The sequence below is a fragment of the Urocitellus parryii genome, chromosome 15 (assembly GCF_045843805.1).
Source record: "Urocitellus parryii isolate mUroPar1 chromosome 15, mUroPar1.hap1, whole genome shotgun sequence".
NCBI lineage: Eukaryota > Metazoa > Chordata > Mammalia > Rodentia > Sciuridae > Urocitellus > Urocitellus parryii.
This window is the reverse complement of record NC_135545.1, coordinates 34,541,901-34,555,295: the sequence shown is the minus strand read 5'-3', so window position 1 is coordinate 34,555,295 and position 13,395 is coordinate 34,541,901. Positions and strand designations below refer to the sequence as shown.

The window sequence follows — 13,395 nt, the reverse complement described above, 5'->3', positions numbered from 1 at the left end:
CAACTCAGTGAGACCCTATCTCTAATTAAAAGACAAACAAGGACTGGGGATGTGGCTCAGTGGCTCAGTGCCCCTGGGTTCAATCCCTGCTACCAAAAAGAGAGAAAGAAAGAGAGAGACAGACACTTCTGGGTGCTATATTTATGTAGCTGGACCTCACTTGCTATAGTGGCCCATGCAAGTAATTCCAGCAACCTGGGAGGCTGAGGCAGGAGGATTGCAATTTTGATGCCAACCTGGGCAATTTAACAAGGCCCTGTGTTACAAGAAATAAGAGGACTGGAGATATATCTCAGAGGTAGTATGCCTACCGAGCATGTAAAGGCCTTGGGTTTGAACCCAACACACACACACACACACACACACACACACACACACAATGTAAAAATAAAAAATAAAAAAGACTGGAGATATAGCTTTGTGGTAGAGTACCCCTGGCCTCAACTCCCAATACCAAAATATTAAAAACTCAAATTAGTAAAAGAAAAAAATATTTTTTTCAGTACTAGGGATTGATCCCAGAAGCACTTTACCACTGAGCTCTGTCTCCAGCTCATTCATATATATATATATATATATATATATATATATATATATATATATATATATATATATATATTTTTTTTTAGCAGAGTCTGGATAAGTTGTTGAGGGCCTCCCTAAATTGCCCAGGCTGGCCTTAAATTTGCCATCCTCCTGGCTCAGCCTCCCAAATCACTGAGATTACAGGTGTGCGCCACTAAACCTGACAGTAAAAGAAATAATTCCAAAAGTTGTTAGAAATAATTTCTCCTTGAGGAAAGAACATTTCATGAATGTAACTGAATCTGACTCTTTCTTTGCTGACTTAAGGTTTGGCAAAAATCTTTCTTCTTTCCTTCCTTCTTTCTTTTACCTCCTTTTCTCTCCTCTACTTCTTGCTAGTCTATATGCCTACTCACTTTAAGACAAGTTGTCTTAAAGCACCTATGGTGTGTCACCCTGTGTCCAAGTGTGGGGCAGAGAAAGTATAGGCAGTGGGCTGGAATAGGCACCAAATCATGGAATGTTCCTGAGACATGGCCTTATAGACTAAGTTCTGAATCCTAGTTTGTTTCCTGAGGATTTGCTTTTCTTCTCCTAAAGGTCAACCTAACTGAGTTCTAGGTACTTTGGATCAAGTTAATGGAGGTTTAATTGAACAGGGCTCTGACACGAGGACAGTCCTGATAAATCAAATACAGCACAGGTGGGAACTGGCTAGACCTGGATTTGAATCCTGGTTCTTACCATTTCCCGCCAGTGGAATGTTATATAACCAGTCTTTCTGGACCACCTACTATGCACTTGGCACTGTGTTGAATATTTCACATGCATGATCTCAGTTGATCACTGAGCTCTGAAAGCATTTCATGAGAAATCCCAGGAAAAGATCTGGGTGTGGCGGTGCATGCCTGTAATCCCAACAACAGGAGGCTGAGACAGGAGGATGGCAAATTCGAGGTCAGTATGGGAAATTTAGGGAGAACTTGTCTCAAAATAGAAGATTAAAAAAAGGGCTGGGGATGTGGCTTAATGAGAGAGCGCCCCTGGGGTTCAATCCCCAGTATCAGAAAAAAAAAATCCCCAGGAAAGTACCTTACCTCCCAAGTTGGAATTTCTACAACTACAAAGGGGAAAAATTAGTATCTGACAGTTGGTTCAGTGGATGAACTGAGCTCAGCATAAGAGCCCTTGGCACTATCCGGGTGTGTCACAGCAGGCATGGCGGCCACAACACACCAAATGCCACCTGTCAAGGTGCTCTGCTGAGTCATTGGGTTGTTCTTTCGTTTTTCTTTTGATTTTTTGGAAGTGCTGGAGATTAACCCCAGGGCCTCATAAATGCTCTACCACTAAGTTACATGCTCCACTCCAGCATTTCTGTTGTTGTGTTGATTGTTGTTCTTTGTTTATTTTTGTTTTTGTTTTGTTTTTTACTTAAAAAATGGGAGAAGGTGGGATTTCCTCCTTTTGCTTTGTTTATTTTTGTTTGTTTTGGTACTGAGTATTGAACCCAGAGATGCTCTACACTGAGCTCTAACCTCAGCCCTTTTAATTTTCTTTTATTTTTTAGACAGGCTTGCTAAATTACTCAGGTTGGCCTCCTCCCGCCTCAGCATCCTGAGTACCTGGGATCAGTGTCCCACTGCACTTGACATTGAATCCCAAGCAGGACTGCTCCCAGCCCGTGAGTATTCTGCCTACCAGCAGCTAAACCTATCTTCACACAGTTAAAAGAACAGAAGTCCTTGGGGAGGGGGCAGCCCAGGGCTACATGAGCCCTTCTTTTCACTGTTTGTCTGCCCTCAGCAGGATACAGGTCATAAGGAAAGACCCAGCTTGCTAGTCTCCATGCCTACTTGCTGCTCAACCTCATACAGTCTCTTTTCCTCTCTGGGCCTTGGGTATCCTTCCTCTCTAGTGGGAGGGTTGCAGCAGCAACTGCTCCATTCGGTGGCTCCATTTGGAGTTCACCACTCAGGATCCTGCAGACACCTCACCCTTCCCCATCACATGGCTGGCAGGGCAGGAACCAGCTGCAAGAACAAGGGCAGCCTGTTCTCAGTGAGGACCCCAGAAAGCAAAGGGAAGACAACCTACCCTTGCCATCACAGGAGAGGCCCACTTCTAAGCAGTGGGCAGTTTCCCAATCACAGCACTGGCAATGGAATTCACTGGATCCTTGTTTTATTAAGAATTGCTGGGGGCTGGGGATGTGGCTCAAGTGGTAGCGCACTCGCCTGGCATGCACACGGCACTGGATTCAATCCTTAGCACCACATAAAAATAAAGATGTTGTGTCTGCAGAGAACTAAAAAATAAATATTAAAAAAAAAAAAAAGAATTGCTGGGAGCGGTGGCGCACACCTGTAATCCCAGTGGCTGGGGAGGCTGAGGCAGGAGGATGTGGTTCAGTGGTAGAGTGCTTGTCTAGCATGTACTAGCACACACACACACACACACACACACACACACACACACACACAGTATCAAGAGCTTTAAGCCAAGAGCAAGGACCTTCTAAACATAGAGCCTGTGTGACTTAACAGGTCACCCACCCTTTAAAATGAGCCAACCTAGTCACCCTGGGCCACAGTGCCAGAGGACCACTTTCTCTTGGACCCCTAGGCCTGTAGGTTCCCAGAGGAATTCCTCATAGGACCCTCTGGTTCTGGCTGAATGACCGTCCTGGCTATAACTCCTGCCTAGAACTCAGCGTTGGTGGGACAGGAGGAATTGACCTCCTGGCCTTTTCCCTTGATAATACAAGCTACAGCTCTGGTGATGGTCCCTGAGAGGCTCAAGTTGATCTACTTCAGGTGGTAAGGGGTGGAGGCAAGGCATACTCAGACCTTCAGAGCCAAGAACTTGAGGATGGCAATAAGAAGAGCAAGCAGCTCAGAATGGAGGCAAGAGCTGGCCATGGACTCCGGAGACCTATATCTGTCTTGATGCCACCCGGGCCAATCACTTCCTCACTCTGGGCCCCAGTATTTCAATTGCCTGATGGTTATTTCAGGATGAGGCGAGTACAATCCCATGGAAAGGAAACATCCTGAGCGTTACTAAAAACAAGTCGGTCCACATACTTGAGTGACACAAAGATTGTGCAAGTCTCATCTCCAACACCTCCCAGCTGTGGTGCCTGAACCAGTCATTCCATCTGTAGCCCTTAGTTTCCTCATTTGAGAAATGCATAATAACAATACTAGTAGCCAGGGTGCACACCTGTAATCCCAGTGACTCGGGAGGCTGAGGAAGAAGGATCACAAGTTCAAAGCCAGCCTCATCATTTTAGCAAGGCCCTAAGCAACTTAGCAAAACCTTGTCTCAAAATAAAACATAAAAAATGGACTGAGGATGTGGCTTAGTGGCCCCTGGTTTCCATTCCCACTACCCCTCCCCTCAAAAAACCCAACAACATCAAAAAAAGGATATTCGCATGGAGAAGTTTCAGTGATGGGAGAAGAAGTTTGGCCTAATGTATGTCCTGGAAATAGACTGATATGAGTTCAAATCTGAGCTCTGCCATAAAGTGGCCTTAGGCAAATAAACCTTTCTGAGCCTTGGTTTTCTCATCTGAAAAATGGGAATAATAATAATAAAACTTACTTCCAAGGGTGATTTGGAAAGCAGGAGGTAATTCCCACATTGTATTTAGCATAAGACCTGGAAGACAAGTTCTCTCTCCACAGTGCTCCTCTCCAGAGGGCCTAGGAAAGAACTGAGCCAGTAAGGAATAGTCAGGGGGAACTGTTCACAAAGAAACCCCTCTCTTTCTCTATCTCTCTCTCTTTTTTTTTTACTTATTTATCTTAGGGGGGCGGGGAAAGTAGGGGGGTGTGTGGTGCTGGGGATCAAACCAGAGCTAGCAGGCAGGTGCTGTACCTCAGAACTGTATGCTATATTCCCCTGCTCTAAAGAAGTCAATACACAGAAATCACTAGAACATAGAAAGCACTCACTGTTTGCTGTCATCATCTTCATTCCTGAGGCTATCATGGAAATGAGACTGTGTAGGTGGAGGAGACACTCCATGCAACCTGGAAATCATTGTTGGCTGGCGCTTCAGTTACTTCTGTGTGACCTTGGGCATGACTTACCCCTGAACCTGAGTTTCTCACTGCGTGAAATTAAAGAGTCAGACAAAATGATCTCTGGAACTTCATCCATCTTCCTTTCTCCCTTCTTCCTTCCCTTCCTTCCTCCCTCCCTCCCTCCCTTCCTTCCTTCCTTCCCCAGGTCCTGTCTGTATTCCTCAAGCTGCCAAGCTGTCCTTGAGCTCCTAGGCTGAAGCAATCCTCCTGCTTCACCTCCAGAGTACCTGGGACGACAGGTGCACACCACCATGCCTAGTCTAGCTTTTCTTTTCTTTTCCTTTCTTCTTCTTTTCCCTTTTCATACCAGGGATTGAACCCAAGGGCACTTAGTTTTTATTTTCTAATCTGAAATTGGATGCATTTTTTGTCTTTTAGTACCTTACCACACGCCACGTCTAGGTTATCCTTGGGGGATGTTGGTAAAGGAGGCTGACCTCATGGAACCTACAATCTAGTGTAGAAGCAAACATCGAACGAGTCATTAAAAGCGTAGTCAGCCAGGCACAGTGGTGCACGTTTGTAATCCCAACAGCTTGGGCGGATGAGGTAGGAGGATCATGAGTTCAAAGCCAGCCTCAGCAAATTAGTGAGGCCCTAAGCAACTCAGTGAGACCATCTCTCAAAATAAAATATAATAAAGGGCTGGAGACATGGCTCAGTGGTTAAGCATTCCTGGGTTTGATCTACAGTACCCCCCAAAGTGTGAACAGTATGATAAAAGAGGAGGTCCAAGGGACCCCAGCAGCAGCAAGCAGGGAGATACATTTCACATGGCCTCAGGAAAGGAAAGGGCATCCCAGGGCTGGGGATATGGCATGGGGGTGGGGGAGCACCTGCCTAGCATGCATGAGGTCCTGAGTTCAAGTCTTAGTTCAAGAAAAAAAAGAATGGATATCCAAGGCAGAGGATGCAGAGATCATGAGAATAATGAAAACGGATGCATAAGAGGTGGGGGGGTGGGTCACATTTACAAGGGAGAATGGCAGAAGATGGAGCTGCAAGCTTTGGAGGGTCTTATAACCCCACCAAGGTTAAGGACCATGAATGATACCATGTAAAAAGACCTCCACCTCGCTGCAGAGGAGCAAGAAGGCAGCTGGGGAGTCCAGTACAATCCGCAGATGAGGAATGATGCAGGACACTGGGATCTTTTGACCCTCTGACAGTGGAAAAATCAAGTCAGGCAAGTGAATAATCTGCCCAGGCTTTTATTAGGGCTTCCATTTAGGAGGGGAGACACAGCTCTAACAAGAACGCCTCAGGCTGGCTAGTGAACAAAAGAAGAGAGCTTGTTTTATTGGTTCCTCGAAGGGGTGGGGATGTTAATGGCCTAAGGTGAACTCAGCCCAGGCATTTTGTCCAGTGTTAAAGATAAATTTACTGAGCTATTAAAGAGAACACATACCTAGCCAGGCATGGTGGTGCACGCCTACAAGCCTATAATCCCAGTGGCCTGGGAGGCTGAGGCAGGAGGTTCACAAATTCAAAGGTAATCTTAGAAATTTAGCGAGGCCCTAAGCAACTTATTGAGACCCTTGTCTTATAATAAAAAGTCGGGGGGCGGGGGCTTAGTTGCCCCAGAGTTCAATTCTTGATACCAGAGAGAGAACACATACAGGGCCTGACCCTGACCTACATCAAGCCTCCTGAGATCTGCTGTCAGGCCATAAACCAAGGCCCAGAAATGCATTTTCCCTTTGTCCTGAGGGTAGTTCCTGTCTCAAGTACAGATTTCACTCGCCCCTTGCCTGGGGTAGGAGATGCTATCTGGGATTCCATTTGGTCTCCGTTTGGAAGCTGCTGACCACTACCAAGCACTGCTTCACTCCTTTAAAACATTTCCCACTTTTCCCAAGCAAGCCTTCAGTCTTTGGAGAAAGCTATGGGGGTCTGTATATGCCTCCCTGAGTGAATGAATTATCAAAAGTCGATTCTCCTTCAACTTCAAGGTAAGGCTCAGACCCTGGCTAGCTGAGTGGGAGCCAACACCCTCCAAATCCTTATCCCTTGCTTTGAAGCTTCTACCATCTACAAACTGTCACTGATCACCCAGTCGAAGTGATCAAGATACATTCTCTGCCTTCTTGGTGGGGGGCAATAGGCAATAAACATGAGCAGATATATATTTATTTGCAGTGCAGGGGATCAAACCCAAGGCCTTATAAATGCTAGGCAAGTGCGGTACCACAGAGCTGCACACCCAGCCCGGGCACACATATACAAGTAAGGTTGATGCATGAGATGCTAAGGGCTGTGAAAGGGCCACTTTAGACAGCAGGGTTGGGAAGCCTTGTGAGGAGGAAACGGATGAGCTGATTAGAAGTGGTGCAAAAAGAGCTGAGTGGTCAAGGCTGAGAGAAAAATAAGTGTAAGCAGAGGCAGAATAACCTGGTGTTGCTGGGGAAGAGAGGCTGCATGGCAAAGTGAGGAAGTACATGGGATGTGGCTGCGTGTGGGTGGAGAGTGGGAAGGAGCCACATCATGAAGGCTTTTTTTTTTTTTTTTTTACAGTACTAGGGATTGAATCCAGGGTGCTCTGTCACGGAGCTTCACTCCCAGCCCTTTTAATTTTTTACTTTGCCACAGAGTCTCGCTAAGTTGCTAAAGCTGGCCTGGAACTTGCAATCTTCCTACCATCGTAGCCTCCTGAGTCGCTACGATGACAGGCAAGGGCCATCGGTTTCAAGGGGGTTTGTAAACCATGACAGAAATTCTACATGAAGCCAATGGGAGAGTCTCAGCAGGATGATAGATTATGGAAGAACAGGGAGCATACTAAAAGGAAGACCAGTTAGGGCTCAAGCAAAGAAAATGAAGACACATGGACTTTGAGCCGGGCGTGGTGGTGCACCTTTAGTCCCAGCTACTCTGGAGGCTGAGGTGGGAGGATCACTTGAACCCAAGCATTCAGGGCCCGCCTGGGCAAACATGGTGAGAGTCTTCCTAATCCCTGGGCTCCCCTGTCTCAAAAAAAAAAAAAAAAAAAAAGACTAGAATAATGGACTAGAAATAAGAGCTTGGAGCAGAGAAAAAAAGGATTGAATAATCTGTGTGTGATTCTGTTGCCAAAAATTCAGTTCTTGTCCCCAATGCCAATCCATTAACAAGAACCCAGTTTTGAGAAAAAGGAAAAGGAAGGTTTATTGCTTTACTGGCAAAGGAGAAACACGGGGGACTCCTGTCACTCCCAAAGGATGTGATTCTGCCCATCGGCAGAAACAGGGGGCTTTTATAGAGGTGATTCAGAAAAAAATGAGATTAGGGAGGAGAGATTAGGAAGGAGAAGGTTAGGAAAAAGAAGATCAGAGAGGAGACATTTAGGGAAAAGAAGATTGGGAAAAAGAAAAAACATGTAAGTTTCAACACCACAAGGGATATGGTCAAAGCATCAAGTGAACCTCTGTTACAATTCTAGGTACTTGGGAGGATGAGAAGGAGGATCACAAGTTTGAAGTCAGCCTCAGCAATTTAGCAAGATCCTGTCTCAAAATTTAAAAAGGGTTGAGAATGTAGTTCAGTGGTAAAGCATCCCTGGGTAAAATTCCCAGTATCCCTAAATAAATAAATAAATAAACAAACAAATAAATAAATAAATAAATAAATAGTAAAAACAGAAGTTTATCAAAATATACTCTGCTGTCATATATATCTAAAAAGAACAAATTAAAAAAATGGAAGGATAACTAATCTCTTTCTCATCTGTAAATGAAGCTAATCTGACATTCTAAGCGTGGTTTAGTGTTCATTGTGCAAGAGGCAATTCAGTTTAGTTTTTTATGTTTGGTACTGGGAATAGAACCCAGGGGGAGCTTCTACCAAGCCACATCCCCAGCTCTTTTTATATTTTATTTTGAGACAGGGTCTTGCTAAGTTACTTAGGGGTTCACTAAGTTGACCAGGCTAGCCTCCAGTGTTGCTGGGACTGCAGCATGTGCCACTGTACCCAGCACACCAAACTGGGTTTGAATCCTAACCCTGTCTCTGACTATATGTCCTTGAACAAGTTCTTTATCTTCTCTGTGCCTCAGTTTCCTCATCTATAAAATGCAGACAGGCATGGTGGTACATGCCTGTAAGCCCAGTAGCTTCGGAGTCGAGGCAGGCGGATTCAGAGTTCAAGACCAGCCTTAGCAACCCATGGAGACCCTATCTCAAAATAAAAAAAATGAAAAGGGCTGGGGTGTGACTCAGTGGTTAAACTCCCCTGGACTCAATCTCTAGTATCAATCAATCTATAAATAAATAAATATGCACTCAATAAACCCTGTTTCATGGAATCATGGTGAAAAGGACTCAAAGCAGTTTCTGCCACAAAGTGATTACTCCATCAAGGTTTGTCATCATCTTGTCACCGTCAGATAGGGGCTTTTACCTGTCTTTTCAGGTTTTAGAGCTTTGGAGTTGGAAATGAAATGACTCACTACCAGTTGACGGAGACACCGTGATAGAGTTCAGTGACTGCCAAAGCTCTTTGGCCATGATAGCCTGTGTCCTCCTCCTTGCTTTGGGTACCTTGTGGGCCATCTACCTTTGAAGCAGTTGGCTCTCTGTAATCCTTGGGCCAGAGGCAGGTGATGCCACCAGGCAGGGGATTTAGATTGAACATAGTTAAGTTGAGAGGGGCAGGAAGGAGTTTGGGGCCCCTGTGGACCATGCAGTGGTCATAGAGGTAGTTGCCACTGCTGTGCTTGGTCAGAGCCTGTGTCTTTCCCCTCAGGTGCCCATATCCCCAGGCTCTGGGCATCCCCCAGCTCATCTTCTCAGGGCTTACAATTCTCCTAGCCCAACCCAAGAGGTAGAAGCACATGCTGCTTTGGCTCTCCCACTCCTAATGGGCATCACCTTTATCAAATTCCCCTTTCAGGACTAGTTCTTTCCCAACTCGGTGAGTTGGGTCTTCAGGTTCATTAGTGAGGTTCCTTATCCAGCCTTGGGCGGAAAAAAAGGGTTAGTTTTAAAAACTAACTGAAATCTGCCACACTTCATTATCAGTTGACTCATCCTGTAAACTGGTAGAGGAACCTTGGTGCCCGAAACATTCAGCACTGAGCTGTGTATGCTGAAGGTCTACAGATGCAAGGATTCCTTGAAAGAAGATCTTCAGGGCTCAGCTCTTATTATTAGTCACACAGATGCAAAAAGGTGTTTGGAGGTTGTGGAAAAAGGCAAGCTACCTGTGGTCATTTTAAATGAAGAGCCGGCATGGTGGCCCATGCCTGTGATCTCAACAGCTAAGGCAGGAGGATCACAAGTTTAAGGCCAGCCTCAACAACTGAGCAAGGCCCTAAGCAACTTAATGAGATCCTGTCTCAAAATAAAAAAATAAAAAGAGCTGGGGATGTGGCTCAATGGTTAAGTGCCCCTGCGTTCAATCCCTGGTACCAAACAAAATAAAATAAATGAAGAGTTAGGAAATGCAGGATGGGATGTAGCTCAGTGGTAGAGCACTCATTTAGCATGTGTGAGGTCCTGGGTTAGGTTCCCAGCAACACTGAGCAATCATTTGAAATTGGCCAAACAGCTACACACACACACAAAAAAAAGAGGAGCTGCAGGACTCTCTAGGGTACCTGCAGTGAGAAGCCATTGGAGCTCTTAAAGCAGAGAAATTACCTTATGGTAAAAAGCACTGTTTTCTACAAGTATATTAGAATTCAACGAGAACTGATCAACACCACAGTAGCCAGATGAAAACTGCTGATTTGTTTTGCTTTTTGCTTTCTGAGTTTTTCCTTGAGACACTAGAAGCTTGCTAAAAGGCCAGTATACTTCCCGGGTTGTTATAGGACGCAGACTTATCAACCCTGAAATGTTATCCTCCTCGCCAGCTAGAAAGATTTTCTGCATTTTTGGATAAATCATTAGATTAAAAAAAATCACTAAGCTCTGAATATTGTAAAAAAAAAAAAAAAGAAAGAAAGAAAGAAAAACAAGCCTGGCGCGCCACCCACCTGTAATCTCAGCTGCTCGGGAGGCTGAGACAGGAGGATTCAAAGCCAGCCTCAGCAACAGCGAGGTGCTGAGCAACTCGGTGAGACCCTGTCTCTAAATAAAATACAAAATAGGGCTGAAGATGTGGCTCAGTGGTCCAGTGCCCTGAGTTCATCCCTAGTACCAAAAGAAAACACACACACACACACACACACACACACACACACAAACCTTCAAATCCAGCCTGTGGAATGTAGTTAAAGCAAAAAAAAAAAAATATATATATATATATATATACACACACACACACACACACACACACACAGAGTAATAGAAATTAAAAATAACCTTACTACATCTATTTTTAAGAGAAAGAAATACAGAAGGAAATGGGGGGACTCTCGTGGGACTGGAGGTGGCCCAGGTGGCCGCTGCTCACCCTGCCTGACTACACTCTGCCCACAGCCATGTGGCAGCCTGCAACCCAAGCTGCTCTGAGGACAACTGCAACCTCTTCAGCAACACAGAGGAAAGGGGCTCCAGTGGTGAGTCACCCTTTCTCCTGGAGTCTCTTCTCAGCTGGCAGGAGGACAAAGGAAAAAGAGGAGCTTAGAACCGGGGCGCTGTCCTTCCATATGTCTGTAAAGTACAGCACGTTCTCTTTGGTGATGTGCAGCAGGAAGATTGGTGGAGTGCACATTAATGCTTCAAGAGAATCTTTATTTCAGGACTCAGTGGTAGAGCTCTTGCCTAGTAGGTATGAGGCCCTGAGTTCCATCTGCAGCACTGCAAAACAAAAACTTATTTCCTAAGGAAAAAAATACTGGGGCTTGAACCCCAGACGCACTTTACCACTGAGCTGCTACATCCCATCCATTTTTTTTTTTTTTGAGGTAGGGTCTAGCTAAATTGCTGAGGCTGGCCTTGTGATCCTCCTGCCTCAGCCTCCCGAGTAAAAGGATTATAGGTATGTGCCACTGCACCTGGCAAAACAAAACAAAAAACTTTTCTGAGGTGGTAGTACATTGCAGGGACTTAGGAGGCTCAGGTAGGAGGATTACAAGTTCAAGGCCAGATAGGGCAATTTAGGAGACCCTAAGCAACTTAGTAGGGGGAAAAAAAAAATATATATATATATATATTTACAGCAAAATTTTTAAAAAAAGAAAGAAAGAATAAATTTTAAATCGTATTTCTTGGGTGGGACAGTATCCAGGGATGGCAAAGCTCAAGGATGTTGAGCAGAATCCTGTGGCTCTCAGGTCTCTAGGAGCTTCCAGGCAGCCCTGGATCATGGTAGAGAGAGTGCTAGAGGCTTATGATTTCATTTGAACCATGTGTGACCCAGAAAAATCACAGTACTTTTCTTTGGTATTGAGTATTTGACCCAGGGATGCTCTACCCCTGAGCCACATCCCCATCCCTTTTTATTTCTTATTTTGAGACAGGGTCTCACTAAGTTGCTAAATTGCTTAGGGCCTCACTAAATTGCTGAGACTGGCCTTGAGCTTGTGAGCCTCCTGCCTCAGCCTCCCAAGTCCCTGGGATTACAGGCATGTACCTTCATGCCCAGATAGAAAAGCCCAATACTTTCAAAGAACTGGAAGTGGTAATGGAGAGTTGCCTGGAGGTCCAGGAGACAAATGAAGAAGGCCATCTGGTTATTATCAGGTTCAGGCCAACAGTACCTCTCTGTTCTTTGGAGACTCTTATCCTTGGAATCTACATTGCTGAATAAACTCACAGAAAACATCAACAAGCAGATAAAGACAAAAAGGGAGTGGCAGCTGCAATGGAGAACCTCAATTTACAGGAAATTATGGAACAGTGTGTCCTTGAACCTGACTAATAGCTGTTTAAAAAAACACTGAACTGTAATTGTTTGATATATTTGTTTAAATTCTTGGTAAAATGTAAAAGACTCATGTTTAATACATAGATGATTTGTACCTCAAAGCATTTTTAAAAGGATTATTTCTGAGCAAGTTTTAATTATATAGTAGGACCTAATTTGTTCAGTGATTAACATTCTCAGGATTTGTAAAACTTAAATGATCAGGCAGAAAAACATTTTCTAGTTACTGTGGAATAAGATGAATTACTATTTTTCTGATGCCCAGTCTGATACAATTACTTTTCTTTTTTTTTTTTTTTTTTAAAGAGAGAGTGAGACAGGAGAAAGAGAGAGAGAGAGAGAGAGAGAGAGAGAGAATTTTTTTTTAATATTTATTTTTTAGTTCTCGGCGGACACAACATCTTTGTTGGTATGTGGTACTGAGGATCGAACCCGGTCCGCACGCATGCCAGGCGAGCGCGCTACCGCTGAGCCACATCTCCAGCCCCACAATTACTTTTCATGTCAAATTTCTACTGTGCCCAAATGTATTTATTTTAAATCATTACTTAGAAAATAAATAAAGTAGATGATTTTTTTTTTTTTTGTACTGAGAATTGAACCCAGGGGCACTTAACCACTGAGTCATATCCCTAGCCCTTTTAATTTTTTAATTTTAAGACAGGGTCTTGCTAAGTTGCATAGGGCCTCACTAAATTTCTGAGGCTTGCTTTATCTTGAGATCCTCCTGCTTCAGCCTACTTACTGAACCACTAGGAGTATAGGTGTGTGCCACTGTGCTCAACCATTCTTTAAAAAAATAAATAAAAATACAAATTTTACTTCTTTTTGTCTTTTAATTTTTGGGTGGGCAGGGCCACTGGGGTTGAACCCATGTATCTCACCACTGAGCTACATCCCCAGTCCTTTTTTATTTTTCATTTTGAGAAAAGGTTTAATGCTGGCCTTGAACTGGCGATCCTCCTGCCTCAGCCTCCCAATTGCTGG

At 44.4% G+C, this 13,395-nt stretch overlaps 1 protein-coding gene and 1 pseudogene across 1 annotated transcript in view; both read left to right on the top strand.

The window, feature by feature from the left end:
• The window catches only part of Slc38a7 (solute carrier family 38 member 7), a 45,352-nt gene that overhangs the window by 19,763 nt on the left and 12,194 nt on the right, over window positions 1-13,395 (top strand). The gene's annotated exons all lie outside the window — the stretch shown is intronic.
• Window positions 11,788-12,402, top strand: LOC113187705 (cytosolic iron-sulfur assembly component 2A pseudogene; annotated as a pseudogene).